At 33.6% G+C, this 14,453-nt stretch overlaps 1 long non-coding RNA gene across 1 annotated transcript; it reads left to right on the top strand.

Moving 5' to 3' along the window:
• Window positions 1-293: 293 nt before the first annotated feature.
• On the top strand, window positions 294-14,195 carry LOC122515470. Its single transcript, XR_006303277.1, has 3 exons — window positions 294-440; window positions 13,836-14,055; window positions 14,162-14,195. It is a non-coding gene; the product is annotated as an uncharacterized LOC122515470 (long non-coding RNA).
• The last annotated feature ends 258 nt before the right edge of the window (window positions 14,196-14,453 follow it).

Here is a 14,453-nt window from a genome sequence, read left to right as displayed (position 1 = left end):
ATTCTTCCTAATTTGTTCAAAATATCACTGAACAAAAATTATCAATCTGTTCCTTCCTGTGTTCATACAAACATGTACTATTTCCAGTCATGTATGATGAGTTTCATTATTTGAATGAATTCTTCGTAATTTGTTTAGTTTCCAGCCGAACAAGAATTGCAATCCTCTTTTACTTTTTATTTCGATTAGTTTAGTTTAGTTGGGAAAGGAATAGGAATGTAAAAGAAAAATATTTAGACGAGAGAGGGATTTAAAATCGCTAAAGTTATTTCTTTCTCTTTCTCGAAGTGTGTTGGCGTGCCTAACAGAGGTAATACTTCGCGCTAACGGGGAGAAACCCGTAGAAGGAACTTCAGCCTCGGGATATAAATCTTTTGCCGACAGATGCGCCGCCCTCGACGTTCACCATCGACCAACCAACCGACCAGAATTTCCGAAAGGTAACGCCCTGAAAAACCAGGCTCGCCTTTAATGCCCATTGCATTTGCATGTCATTTCAAAATACGATTACACACAGCACGTACTCTTTGAACCGACTGTAATATACGATTCTATAACTACGATTCTTTCTTTTTCGGTTTAACTCTTTTTTCTTTTCCTTTTATTTTTCATTTTTATTTCACAATATCTCCTTTGTTTATCCTCATTTTATTAGTTATTAGCTGTTTTTTTTTGTTCCCAGTAAAACTTATCAGCCCAATTTGTGTCACGAATTATTTGTTCAACTGAACGATACTTTTTAATTCGTTTGTTCGATATTTGTGAACAATAATTTGTATAATAATAAAAAAAAACTAAATGATTATATTTAAAAAAAAATAATCTTAATTAGGGTAAACGTGTTGAACTATGAATACCCCGCAACGATTTAACATTTTTATTTGAATGAATTTAATTTTAAATATAAAAAGTTTGATATATGGAAATAATACGAATTAAAATAGATCGATTAATTGAAACGTTTAATTTCCAACTTTAATTGACATAAACAAACGAGGGAAAAGATCGTGAAATTAGCAAGTAAAATAGTGAATGTGAGCAAAGTAAACTGAAAAAGGGGTTTTAAGGAAGGGAGAAAATTAGTAACTTTGCGTGATTGGTGAATTCCCTGCGGTCTAAGGTACTCTCTCTCTGTCTCTCTCTCTCTTTCTTTGTGAAGGCAACATTACACTTGCATTTCTAATGAAGTTTCGCACCGTCGGACACGCGTGCATAGATGTACACGCATAAAAAGTGCATTCACGCACGCCATCAACGAATCTACTACTCGATGTTACACACAATGTACGATAGATCAAACGCAACTACACCGACAAGTAATTTTATCTAACGATAAGATAACATTTTTAATATTTATATCATATATAATAATAAAAATAATAATATTAAATATATACTATACATATTTAATACTTATTACTACGTTCATTCGATTTTTGTATTTAAAATGTATTTTAATTAATTATTTTGTTTGTTCTAAATACAAAAATTAGGATTTTAATATTGATTATTTGATTAAATTAATCAGAAGAAGATAAAATTTGGTTGATTTATTAATCTATTAGTTAAATTTAGAGTATAATCAATTAGAATTATATATTAATTAATGAAATATTGAATAAATAAAATGAAACGTTTGCGATGTATTCGATGATAATTTATTATGATTTTAATATGTATTAATCAGAAATGTTATTTATTGGCAACCTTGATACGATAACAACGACTCTTGATCTTGTTGCGATATTTTAAGTATTTCTATCGTGATAGGAGGAAGGAACGTATGAATATTCAAAAGGAGAACGAGCTCGATCACTCTTTCTTTCCAGACGGTTTTAACTTATGATACGTGTCTGCATTTTCATTATGCTGCCATAAACCAGAGAGCTTTCTATCATAATTCCTTTCTACCTTGATAATACCAATATATATATAAGAATATTATGTGAATATAAGTATATTCACTCGTCAATTGTTACGAAAATAATTGAAGTTTAAAAGGATAAACAAACAAAATTATTATTTATTTATATTAATTAATTTTTTCATAAAATTTAATTAACATTTTTCATACAATTATTTATTTATAATAATATAATTTTTAATTATAATTATATTATATTTATTTATATTATAATAATTGTACAGATATTCGTTTTATTTGGAAACATTTCTGACAACTTTTTGTATTATTCGTTTGTTTCGATATTTTTTACATTTATTTTTTATCTCTTACTGTATTTGTTATTGTTATATTCATTTTAAATTGTATCTTCTAAAAAAAATGTATACTGTTAAAAATGTTCATATTAATATTTATAATTAATGCAATTTATAAAACAAAAATTGTTTGATTCATTTGGCTGAATTATCGAGTATAAAAATATGTTTAAAATACAAATTGATGAAGTTTTATTGAAATTATAAAATATTACGATTAGAATAAAATGCTTAACTTGCTTTAACTTTACTTACTTTTACAATAAAACACCATAGAAATTTTCGTGCACGACTTGCACGAAGGTAAAAGGGCTTAAGGTCCAGTATTGGACCCATGGAGGTCGTGCATCACAAGAGTCTGGCAGGATAATAACCCCTTCTTCGAGAAGTCTTATTGCCGGACCATGAGTCAAATGATTGATAGGTACCGAACTATAGTGCAGGACACCATAATATTTCCAAAGATTCGCACTTGCGTTAAAGAAAGAATATCGATGTTCATTCGTCACTGTATTTTCTTTCTCACGTTAAGAAATTTAGACCAGAAAGTTAACCCCCACCCCCAGTTTTTTTATTTTATTACATGCAACGAAACGAAACTACATTTTTTCAAACCCCCATATACATTTTTTTTTATAGAAAAATTATATCAACAAAACCGATTGTCGAATTGTAATCGACAATTTATTTATTTTTTATTTAAATTAATTATCTAATTTAAATTAATTAAATTTAATAATTGATTTTTTTTTTTTGGATTTATTTTCTTTTAACAAATTATTAATTTTAAGTATCGTTAAATTCTATAATCTATTGTTAATTCATTTAATTAATAAACTAAAGAGAAACAAAGATCACATTTTGTTGGTAAAAATTCTTGACGATAAACATTGAGTTTAAGTTGTTCCATTGGAAAAAATTTGAATGTTGCAGAACTTTTGGAAAAAAAGAAGCATAGGTTAGAGGTGGTTATAATAACGAATGTTAGACATCGGTTGGTCATCGGGATGGTCTGTCTGCCTGTTTCCCTCAAAACGCCAGGTGGAAACATACGGTATATGTATATCTACCGTATTTTCTCTCTCTTTCTCTTCGCATATCATTACGAAAATTGTATTCAAAAGGTGTAACGCTTGAATCGATTCCGGCCACTGTTAGTTACCACACACACAAACACATACACACACATATATATATACACATACACACATTTATACGGATAACACCTTAAGTGAAATTCGTATCGAGTATGCTACGTCTGGACTCCTCCTGATTGAAGGCTCGAGGAGAAATGTTAGCTTCCAGCGTAACACATGGTTCGCGATTACCAAAAGAAAAAAATATAAACGCAACAAAAAATCCGAAGAAAACAGAAAAAAAAAAATAAAAAACAAAAAGCAAAAGAAGACAAGAAGGAAGTGGTAACTGGTAATCATGTTAAGACTCTTTCTACGTGTTTAGTGGTATCTGCTTTGTAATTGAAATTCTCGGATGCGTTGTAAAGTATCGTGAAAGAAAGAAAAAATATAAAAAAGCAACGACCACATCGTCTATGCAACGTTAAGAAAAATTATTCAACGAATTTATATGATCAAATGTTTTCTTGAGATTTTGTATTATAAACGAACGATGGGATGAGAAAAGAAAATATAATATATCGTTGCAATTAGATTTTGATTATTATATTTTCGTCGAAACACACGATTCAAATAGGATTACTTAGAAATCTTAGAATTTGATCTACGATCGCGTTGGAGTTTAATATTCGAGGCGTCGGCACGTGTATCAGTTCGGTGGGTGTACCATAGTAACAGTGTCTAAAGAAGACTATGAGCTACCGTCGCCGGAAACCATTCTTCCAGCAGCAACCACCCTCACGGTACCCTTTCCGGTCTAAAGACTGTAAATCTTTCTTAGCACGCTAACGCTGGCTAGAGTACTCGAAACTGCCCTATTTTCATCAGCACGATGATCTTACTGAAAGGTTAGCAAGATGGTAGTTTCTTCTATCGAACCCTCGAATCATACGAAAAATTCGAATTGCAAAGGGAGTAACCTATACCGTCATTATTACAATATAACTTGTTATTATTTTGATAACTTTGTTTTCAAGTATTACAAACATTTTTCACGAACAATTCATTCGAATTCGACCAAGTGTTCAATATCTTTCATTGGACGCGTTGCTAAAAATTGAATGTATATTTAAATATTGATAGTATTTAAAGTTTGATATAAATTTAAATCCAAATTTCATCCCCCTATCAACGAAAACGTCATTCGATCTTATTATTTGTAATTGAAAACTATCATCCAACGGAATATCCAACAGTAAAGCAAACATATCTCAACGTGTAACATAACCTTAAATATTCAACGGACATTCCAAGCGATTAGAAAATAAGAAAAAACTAAAGAAAAAGAAAAGATATTCGATCTGCGGTCAGTCAGAATAGTTAGGTGGCTTTTGTAAGTCGATCCTTTGCGGTGTTATATGCCTTGCGGTAAAACGAAAAAGGGCACATAGGACGAAAACGTTCGAATCGATCCGTCGGCAGACGCCACATAATGGGATCGACCATAGTACACACAAACATACATACATACGTATACACCCAAACATCAAACCATATATTCTTTTCTCTTTCTTTCAAACTTTCTCTACTACCCAATATAACAGTATAGTAGAAACTGCTTTCTGTCTCTGGGCAAATTTCGCGAAGATCGAGCCCCGTGGACGTTCGTGGATCGCGTTGCCTCGTGGTGGCTGTTGCTGGGCCCTCGAGGGGTACCGAAAACCTAACCTCAAAACGCAAGCGGATAATTGGAGATAATGTTGGGGTTTGCCGAGGCACCGTAATTGCACGAGGCCGGGCCCTTTCGAAGCATCCATCCTCTTCTACACCCTACCCCTCACCATTCTTCACCACCTAACCTCCTCCTCCTCCTCCTCTTCTTGCAACCACCACCACCACCACCAACACCACCACCTCCTCCTCCTCCTCCCTCATTCCTCCCTACGCTATCTTCTTCCTCATGCTCTTTCGACTCGACTAACACTCGATGAGGCTAGCTGTCGGTTCGTCCTGCTACGTCCGTCTGTCGAGTTCTCTTTCGCAGAACCCCCGATAGTAGTAGTACCTCCTAATTCGTCGGTTTGTTTCGTGCGGTGCCGTGTTATTACGCGGGGTCCTGTGTAGACGGTCCTACGTAAGGCCCCATCGGCTTCTCCATGAGCATTCTCCCCAGAGCTCTCCTCCGGTCTTATGAAGAAGACCAGTTAGCCCTTAGGGTCCATACAACCCATCTCTTTTTCTCTTATTCAATATTTTCTTTTATTCTTCTCGCGTTGAACACAAAAATACTAAATAAATGATTGATTTCTTCACTCAGGCTCGCATCGTGTCGAGATGATTTCGTTTAGTTTCTTATTTTATTTTCTAATATTTTCTAATTATTTCTACTTTTGATCAAGTATCATAGTGTGGACAATAGTTGGATAAACAGGATTGAATATTTGTTATAATTGTCTAATGTATTTTTGGGCAACAAGTGGGAAGATCTTTCGTGTCAAATCTGAAAGATTTTGAATCATCATTTTTTCTATTAACGTGAAAATAAATAATTTATCGGAATCTGATGGATTCTATCATTCCATATGAACAAGATAAATGGCAATAGTTGGGGTATATCTATACGTCAAAGATAGTTTATCAAAGATAATCAGAATGTTCGTTTTCTTATCCTTTAAAACGTCTGAAGAATTTTCCTCTTGCATCTATTTACATCGTAAATATATCATGGATAACAACCATAAATTACGTTGTCCCCCTAGGTCGTAGTTTGATTGAAGTACTCAATCTGCTATGCAACGCATAATTCGAGAATTTGATATTAAATTATTTAACAAAATTCATTCGGTTTTATTTAAATTAAAATATAATAAGATATAGTAATATTATTATTAACGAATCTCATTTTTCTCCGGGATAAACAATTAACGAAACTTTGGAAGATGAGATAATAATAATAAAAAAAAGAAGCGGGGGGAGAAGTGGGGAGGGGGCGGGCCCTGAATAAAAAAAAAGTGTCCTTTGGAAAAAGGAAAGAAACCGTCGCAAAACAGTTTTCGAATATAAACTCGGCATGATCTAAACAGGGAACGTTACAAATTAGCAGATAATCAATTAGCTCGAACTTCCGGCGTGGCTTGAGCAAACAAATGACAGAACAGAACGCGCGGCTCGTAAAATTTTGGAGTAATTAAAGGCCGGTAAAGGTGAAGGGCGGGCATTTTAGAGGCATGCTCTCCTCGATTCCTTTGGTTCCTTTCCTTTCTTTTCCTTTCCTTTATTTTCCTTTGGTGGACAGAACAAGACAACGGGGTCCTTCGTCGTCGTCGTTTAGACTTTCGTCCCGTATAGAAAAAAACAGGACTCCACAAAATTGAATTTCAAGGAAAGCGACAAAACCCAAAGTAAATCTGCATATAGATGGAATATCGTTCGAGTAATAGAGACGTAGGGAGAGAAACGTATTTCATTAGATATTAATCAAATCTAATTGTTTATTTTATTCCAAATGAAGAAGAAAAATGAACGTTCTAATACAAATCTAATATTTAATAAAAAGGAAAGAAGAAATGTGGATCACATCGCGACGAATAAAAATAAATGAAAAAATAGTATCGAAAACATAATCAAAGATTTCAGTTTCGAAATGGAAAGGTGTATATTTTGAAGGTGCGTATATATCCCGTCGGCAGGATCAGAAAATTTAAGTTTCGATAACTTCGATTAATGGTTGGTAGAAATGTCTGATCGATGGCGCCAGAATCCGTGGAACTCGGTTTCCTTCGAAGGAGGACACAGATCGGCGGATTTGGGCTATCATTATCCACATCTGCCACGACCACGTTCCTTCGTATCGAGATACAGGGAAGAGGCTGTAATTAGGGCCTTTAAATGCCGTATATTCCGTCATTCTTACGTCTTTGTTTCCGTAGCCGCGGGTTCATCGTATCGTCGTTAGTGTTTCCTCTATTTCTTTCTTTCCTTTCTTTTCTTTTCTTTTTTTTCTCTTCCTTTTCTTAATATGATTTTAGGGTCTAATCTGCTTGAATCGTTTTAGAACATCTGAGACATCAAATTGTCTCAGTATTTTAATAGTTTCCTTTTTCCCCTTTTTCAGGAAAATGATAATTATACTTTTTTTTATTTGACGAAAATTCAACTATTTTGAGGTTATGTCGATATCGTGATTATTGTTCGTTCTGTTTCCTGTTGCATTTGCTACGATTTTAAAGTATGTTTAATTGGGTATTTGTTCATCGAACATTTGTAAAATCTTATGAAACGTTCGATTGAAACATTTAGTTTTGTCATTTTCAAAGAAATTACAATTAAATCATCTCAACAAATTAATTCCTTAATATTTCACTTTACCAGAACATTGTTCAGAGAGAGAATTTAAGATAAATATATTTAAATCTAATTATTGATTCGCATAACATATATCTGAACCATTAACAAGATATCAAATTGACAATAATTAATCTTCATTTTCAAGAAAAATAAAAATATGTAAAATCAATTTGCTCCTCGTCAATATTTAGAACAATTTGATCATTCCCGTTTAAAAATATTTCCTCTTAAGAAAACGTTGCAGATGATTTTTTTATCTTTTCTAAAATACCTTCTATAAATTTCTTCATTCCAAGGAAATAACTCGAATAAATCTGATCCTCCCCTGATTCGTTGCGTTGATTGATCAAGGTTGACCGATTGTATCCAAGTTAAAGTATGCCGACGGAAGAAGAGTTTCGATGAAGAACAGGAGTTAGTTCGATAACTAGGAGGATCTTATCTCTGGTGCTCCCAGTTTCGAGGGTTCTTCTCCTACCTTAGGGTTTTTAAAAGGTACACCCTCGAGGTAAGAGATCATGCTTTGAGGGCGCCGCATCGCGCCAACCACGCCTACTCCACCGTTATTTACCTCCGTCCTTTTTCGCCCTTGCATTTTTATTACCCTCCTCCTCCTCCCCCCACTCCCACCCGCCTCCCCCATCCCTCTCTGTCTCTCTCTTTCTCTCTTGCTCTATGTTTTCATTTTTTTTTAGTTTTTTTTTTTTCAACGAACGTGGACGTTGGTCCTTCAAGCCCGGGAGCGATAGATACCCTCGGCATCAATAACGAGTTGGGTATCTTCACTTCTATCCTACCATCTTTACGGAGAATCCATTTTTTCATATATACTCGCTCAAATTCCTTTCTATTTTTTTCTTTTTTTTATTTTTTCAAATTAATCACAGAAGTTAAGCACAAGATTTTTGTTTATCGTTTAATTAATAATACGATAATTGTTTCGATTATTTTAGAGAAACTGGTATAAATACTTTGAATTTAATTAAACAACACTTTATATTTGTAGATGGAAGAATAACAGCATCCCTAATTTTCCTCTTCTAATTATTGTATTTGATTTATTTGGGTTACGTTTTTTGTTTATCGTTAAATTAATAATACGATGATTGTTTCGATTATTTTAGAGAAACTGGTATAAATACTTTGAATTTTATTAAACAACACTTTATATTTGTAGATGGAAGAATAACAGCATCCCTAATTTTCCTCTTCTAATTATTGTATTTGATTTATTTGGGTTACGTTTTTTGTTTATCGTTAAATTAATAATACGATGATTGTTTCGATTATTTTAGATAAACTGGTATAAATACTTTGAATTTAATTAAACAACACTTTATATTTGTAGATGGAAGAATAACAGCATCCCTAATTTTCCTCTTCTAATTATTGTATTTGATTTATTTGGGTTACGTTTTTTGTTTATCGTTAAATTAATAATATGATGATTGTTTCGATTATCTTAGATAAACTGGTATAAATACTTTTAATTGTATTAAACAACACTTTATATTTGTAGATGGAAGAAAAACAGCATCCCCAATTTTCCTCTTCTAATTATTGTATTTGATTTATTTGAGTTACGTTTTTGTTTATCGTTAAATTAATAATACGATGATTGTTTGGATTATTTTAGATAAACTGATATAAATACTTTGAATTTTATTAAACAACACTTTATATTTGTAGATGAAAAAATAACAGCATCCCCAATTTTCCTCTTCTAATTATTGTATTTGATTTATTTGGGTTACGTTTTTTGTTTATCGTTACATTTCAGTTTTTATTTAACATAGGATTTAATTCAAGATTATTTATTGGACAATCATGGTTTCCTTTCAATTACTTTGTTTGGTTTTTGTTTTGTTCGTAAATGAAAAATTTCGATTATTGAACAACCTCTCTTTTAATTACTGTGTTTGGTTCATTTGGGTTACATTTTTTGTTTATCGTTGCACTTCAGTTTATATTTAAAACAATGTAATATTGTCCAAGCCAAAATTATTTATTGTACAACCATGATTGGTCCTTTTTTATAATTGTTGCATTTTAGCTTAGATCAAAAAGTAATATGATAACATTTGTTGTTAGAGTTCAATACAAATGGAAGATAAATTTTGACGTAATGCAAATAATCATAATAAAAAATATGTTCTTCCAACGTGCTAGAGAGATGTTTATCTCAGGATACGTTGAATATTTATAAGTAATGAATTTATAACATCTCAGACTAGAGATACTTTATCGCATTTAATTGATACCGCGCGAATACTCTTTATGATAAAGATAATAAATTAACAATAGATATTGCGCGTTATATTTATAGATACATAAACCTGTAATACAAAATTTTCTATATATATTACATAACATTTTTTTTATGAACATTTTCCTCTTATCTTATAAATCTAATAACCAATTCTCGATGGAGAGAATTATCGTAAAAGTAATAATTTTCTACTTTAGATAAACATCTTTTCTATACACCGGTCGAGATTTTAATAATTATTTTAAATAATCTTTTTTTTTTCTTTTTTTTCTTTTTTTATATCTTCGATGTTATTATATCCCACGCTGTCAAACGAACCTTGATTTTTAATCTTAGCAAACAGGTTTCTCTGTTGAATAACTTAAAGGTATTATCAAGTTACACTGTTAACTACCAGTAGCAACGACCAACTAATGATCAACGTTAGAACGTCAATCTTATCAGATTTTCTAGGCTAATGTTTAGTACGTTAGAATATCAACGTGTTGAATATTTGCTAGTAAAATAAAGGGACATAATGTGTGTCTGTACTGTTGACATCGTCAGGTTTGATCATGTCGTGACAAATGTCGATAGAAAATTGAATGGATAAAGGATTAGTGTAATATTCAGTTCATAAATTCTAATCATCTATAGTATTTACATACTAAATACTCACATTCGTATAATTTCTTTCCAATGACCATAAACTCTGGTTACAGAGTAAGTATACGTTTCCCAAAATGGCGACTGGGAAGTCTTCCAAATTACACTGATCGAATCACATAAGTTTCACTTTCTACGATCATCACACTCAGTACAATAAAATGCAAATAAAACACCTAAATCGATAAATGAAATTGAACTAATCGTAAGTTCGTTTATAAGAAATCGAGAAATGATAAGTCCAAGGTTACCAAAATGGCGCCGGGCTGAAGGAAGGAATCCATGATTGGAATGAAATCGATCGAAATGCAATGATTCTCGATAGGATTCTTTGAAAAGAATAATAATAAGAAAAAGTAACATAAGTTAGATTTTGTTAGTGAAAGACGCAGGAGAACGGACAGGTGTAACGCGTAGCGGCAGTAGACACCAACTGATCTCACATAACAACGGCCGATAAAATTGTTGCGTTTCCACCAAAAATTATCCTCTTTTTTCCCTCGCGGTATAAAAAGTACAAAATTGTGGTAATTTAGCCCCCACCGCGCGATACCCGGCAAGGCTCCCTCCGCTCATTGCCCACGGGGAGAGAAGAGAGAAGAGAGCCCAGAGAACATAAGAGGGATGGGAGAGAGAGAGAGGAGAGAAAGGTAGGGGAGGAAGTGAAGGAGATGGCGAACCTCGCGAGATTGCCAGATGAAAAGAGAGGGAAGAGCCTATTTGCCCGTGACTACGACCACAGCTAACGATTATAGACATGAGACGATTATACTAGTTTGATATGATAACTTAGTATGTATGCATGTACACCAACCATTGGTCACGTTAACAGTTACGTAGTCTATTCCATTTTTATACCTTTTATTACTTTATCGTTCATGTTTGAAATAAACAGGAATTGGGTGCCACGTGTTATCGAGTAAACTACTCACGATTTAGTTCTAATTACGATTCGTAATAATCGAGTCCGAATGTAAAACACTCCACGAGAGTTTTTCCTTCAAAAAGATATTTTCTTCTTCGTTATAGGGAAAATAAATAATGCTTTTTTTCTTCGAAATAAAAGTATGCACAGTAGTGTGCATATCACGAGCACACGTTACTCCTGTCTCGTGGCGTTACTCGTGTGAACTCGGCCACACGAGTGGTTAAGCCACCGAGAAGGGGCATACTATGAAATTAGTATAATCGCGATCAAAATTACTCGTACCTTGGTCCGCTGGTTGAACCACCAACCGCCGCTCAAATAGCCCGCTTTGCCGTCACCAATCGGAACTCTTCATGCGGCGGCCATCTTGCGCGAACTTGTGTGCGCCTTAGAGGACGGGAATTACCGCAAAAGTGGATAATTTTGAGTTATTCGATGTGTCCTAACTCATATTAAGAACAACAAATATTTTTATTTTAATAAAATAAATTAAATAAATTCAATTACAGTTAGTTTGTTAACGGTTGCATTCCTAAAGCAACAAACTAGGATCAATTATTTTACATCATTACCAGTTAGAATCATTTGAAAACGTTCGATTAAAATCCATAATGTGCAATTTCTATGTGTATGCACCTTAATGTACTCACCCCGGTAAAAGCATACATCATGAAAAGGTGAATCCTCTCGGTTACGTTACGTTACGTTGCGTTACGCGTCGAGTAGGCCGTTGATTATAGTTCGTTAATTATCGCCCTGACCGCGGCCAGCCAAAATTAGAGGATTCAGAAGGTCACAACTCTCGTTCTCGCGAATTAAGTCGAGATAATAACGAAAGGGAAGAAGAGGATGAGCAATGTGAGAGAGAAAAAATAATATTACATGTCGGTGGTGGTAAGAAGAAATCGGTTCGAACATTTACGTGCAATACGCATCATATGCGCACCAGAGACCAAGTAAAGGTAGTTAGGCTTCTCTATAATAGAATCCTCTGTACGTATGCGTATGATCATAATAATCTATCGAGAAATCCTTCGTAAAATATCAAGCCAAACGTACTTCTTCTATTTTCTTAATGACTCTACCAACGGATAATAATCTTCATGCATAATGCAGTCACCCCGCGCTTGCATTTTTCAACTATTTCAAAATTATCCTGATAAATTATTATTCAATAAATGTTTTCTTTTCTTCTTTTCTTTACTTTTTTCTTTTGCTTTTATTCAAAATTCCTGAAAAGAAAAAAGGAGGATCGGGAAGGGGGAGAGGAGGGGGTTGGAGAAAAAAGAAAAGAATAAAGAAATATGAAGAAATAGGTGGGCCCTGAAAATGTTGAAGATAAGAAAGGAAAGAAAAAAAATAAAACAAGATAAAAAGTTTATGGGAAGGGAAAAATCGGTAGCATAAAAACACCATAGCAATTCTTCTTTCCTCGTCCCTGTTTTTCACCCGAGGCACGAATAAGAATTAGGAACGAGAGTCGCGAAAGGATCGCGAAAAGGATCGCTAAAGAATCGGGGGGCCTCACCGATTTGGAGTATACTTTTGCCTCAAGGCAACGTTCAAACTTGCTGTAGTAGGTCTAGCCACTGCACTCTCTTTCCTTCTCTCTCTCTCTCTCTCTTTCTCTCTCTTTCTCTGTCCTCTGTAATTATACACCCATGTATACGAACCCACCTCGTTGCTGTCTCTTTCTTCCATCTCGACTTTCCTTGGTACTAGCTGTCTTCTTCTTCTTCTTCTTCTTTTTTTCTTTTCCTTCTTGTTTTTTATTTTTATTTTTATTCTTATTCTTTTCCTCTCTCTCTCTCTTTCTTTCTCTCTCTGTGTATCTTCTTTTTTCACTGCTTGCTGATCTTTCTCTTCGTTTATGCCTCTGGCTAACTTTGCACCCGAACTTCTTCAGACTCTACTCTTATTATTATTATTATTATTTTACTTTATTTTATTTTATTTTATTTTATTTTATTTGTCTACCTTTGTCTTTCTTCTACATGTGAACGTAGAGACTCGTGATTTTCGAATCATTTGGTTGTCGATAATGATTTATCAAACAACTCGAGATTATCGAAATATCAAAACTGGTAGCAACAGGGAGAAACAAGTACAGGTTTGATCAAAAGTTATTAGAAATAACGTTTTGAAAATCAATTTTGATCTTTTCTTCAATATTTTTTCATTTTTTTTGTTTCCTTATTCTCTATCAAATTGTAAAATTGCAAGTATACGAAATATTGATCTAAACTGTGTACAATTAGATATACGATGTATTCCAAGACCTTCGAATTGGTTAAATATTTGATCCATTTACATGAACGTGATGAAACATGAGAAATTGATTTGCATACAGGTAAAAGTACAATAGAGAAACACAAAAGGTCCTGACATATGAGGAACAGGCCACGTGACGTTTTGACCACGGAAGGTTTGCGTGCAGTGAGAAAAGCAGTCAAGCCAAAGCCAAAACCCCGAGGAGTGTTAAAATCAGGCGTGATACCGCTTTTTGCGGGTTAACCAACGACGATACCACTATAGCATGGTTAACGGTCATGCAATATGTACTAGGTCACGTACGTATTTCATGAAAGTTCTTTCACAAATGCTACAGGTTCAGACCAAAGTAAAATCTAAATATTCTTCCTTCTTAGAAATTGATTAAATTCATTTTATTTTCAGCTTGAGGGTATTAATAAAAATATTGATATTGATCAAATCTCGTTAAGGAAGAAAGAAAGAAAGAAAAAATAATCATTAGTCATGTTTGGAACGTATCAGAAATCAGTATACATTGAATGTTGTAAACCAAAGTAAGAATATGTCTGTTCAGTTAGCCAGGTAATTTGTCAGACGTTAAAGAAAGAGGGTGGTTCATTCGTATACGAGAAAGTCATTCTTGATTACGACGAAGTAAGCAAGTTGGATAACACACTGAAAGTAATCCACTTTAATCCGTCACACCTCGGTAGCC

Source organism: Polistes fuscatus, unplaced genomic scaffold (assembly GCF_010416935.1).
Source record: "Polistes fuscatus isolate 324 unplaced genomic scaffold, CU_Pfus_HIC Scaffold18, whole genome shotgun sequence".
Classification (NCBI taxonomy): domain Eukaryota; kingdom Metazoa; phylum Arthropoda; class Insecta; order Hymenoptera; family Vespidae; genus Polistes; species Polistes fuscatus.
The sequence above is the reverse complement of the archived record's forward strand: the minus strand, read 5'-3'. Positions and strand labels throughout refer to the sequence as shown.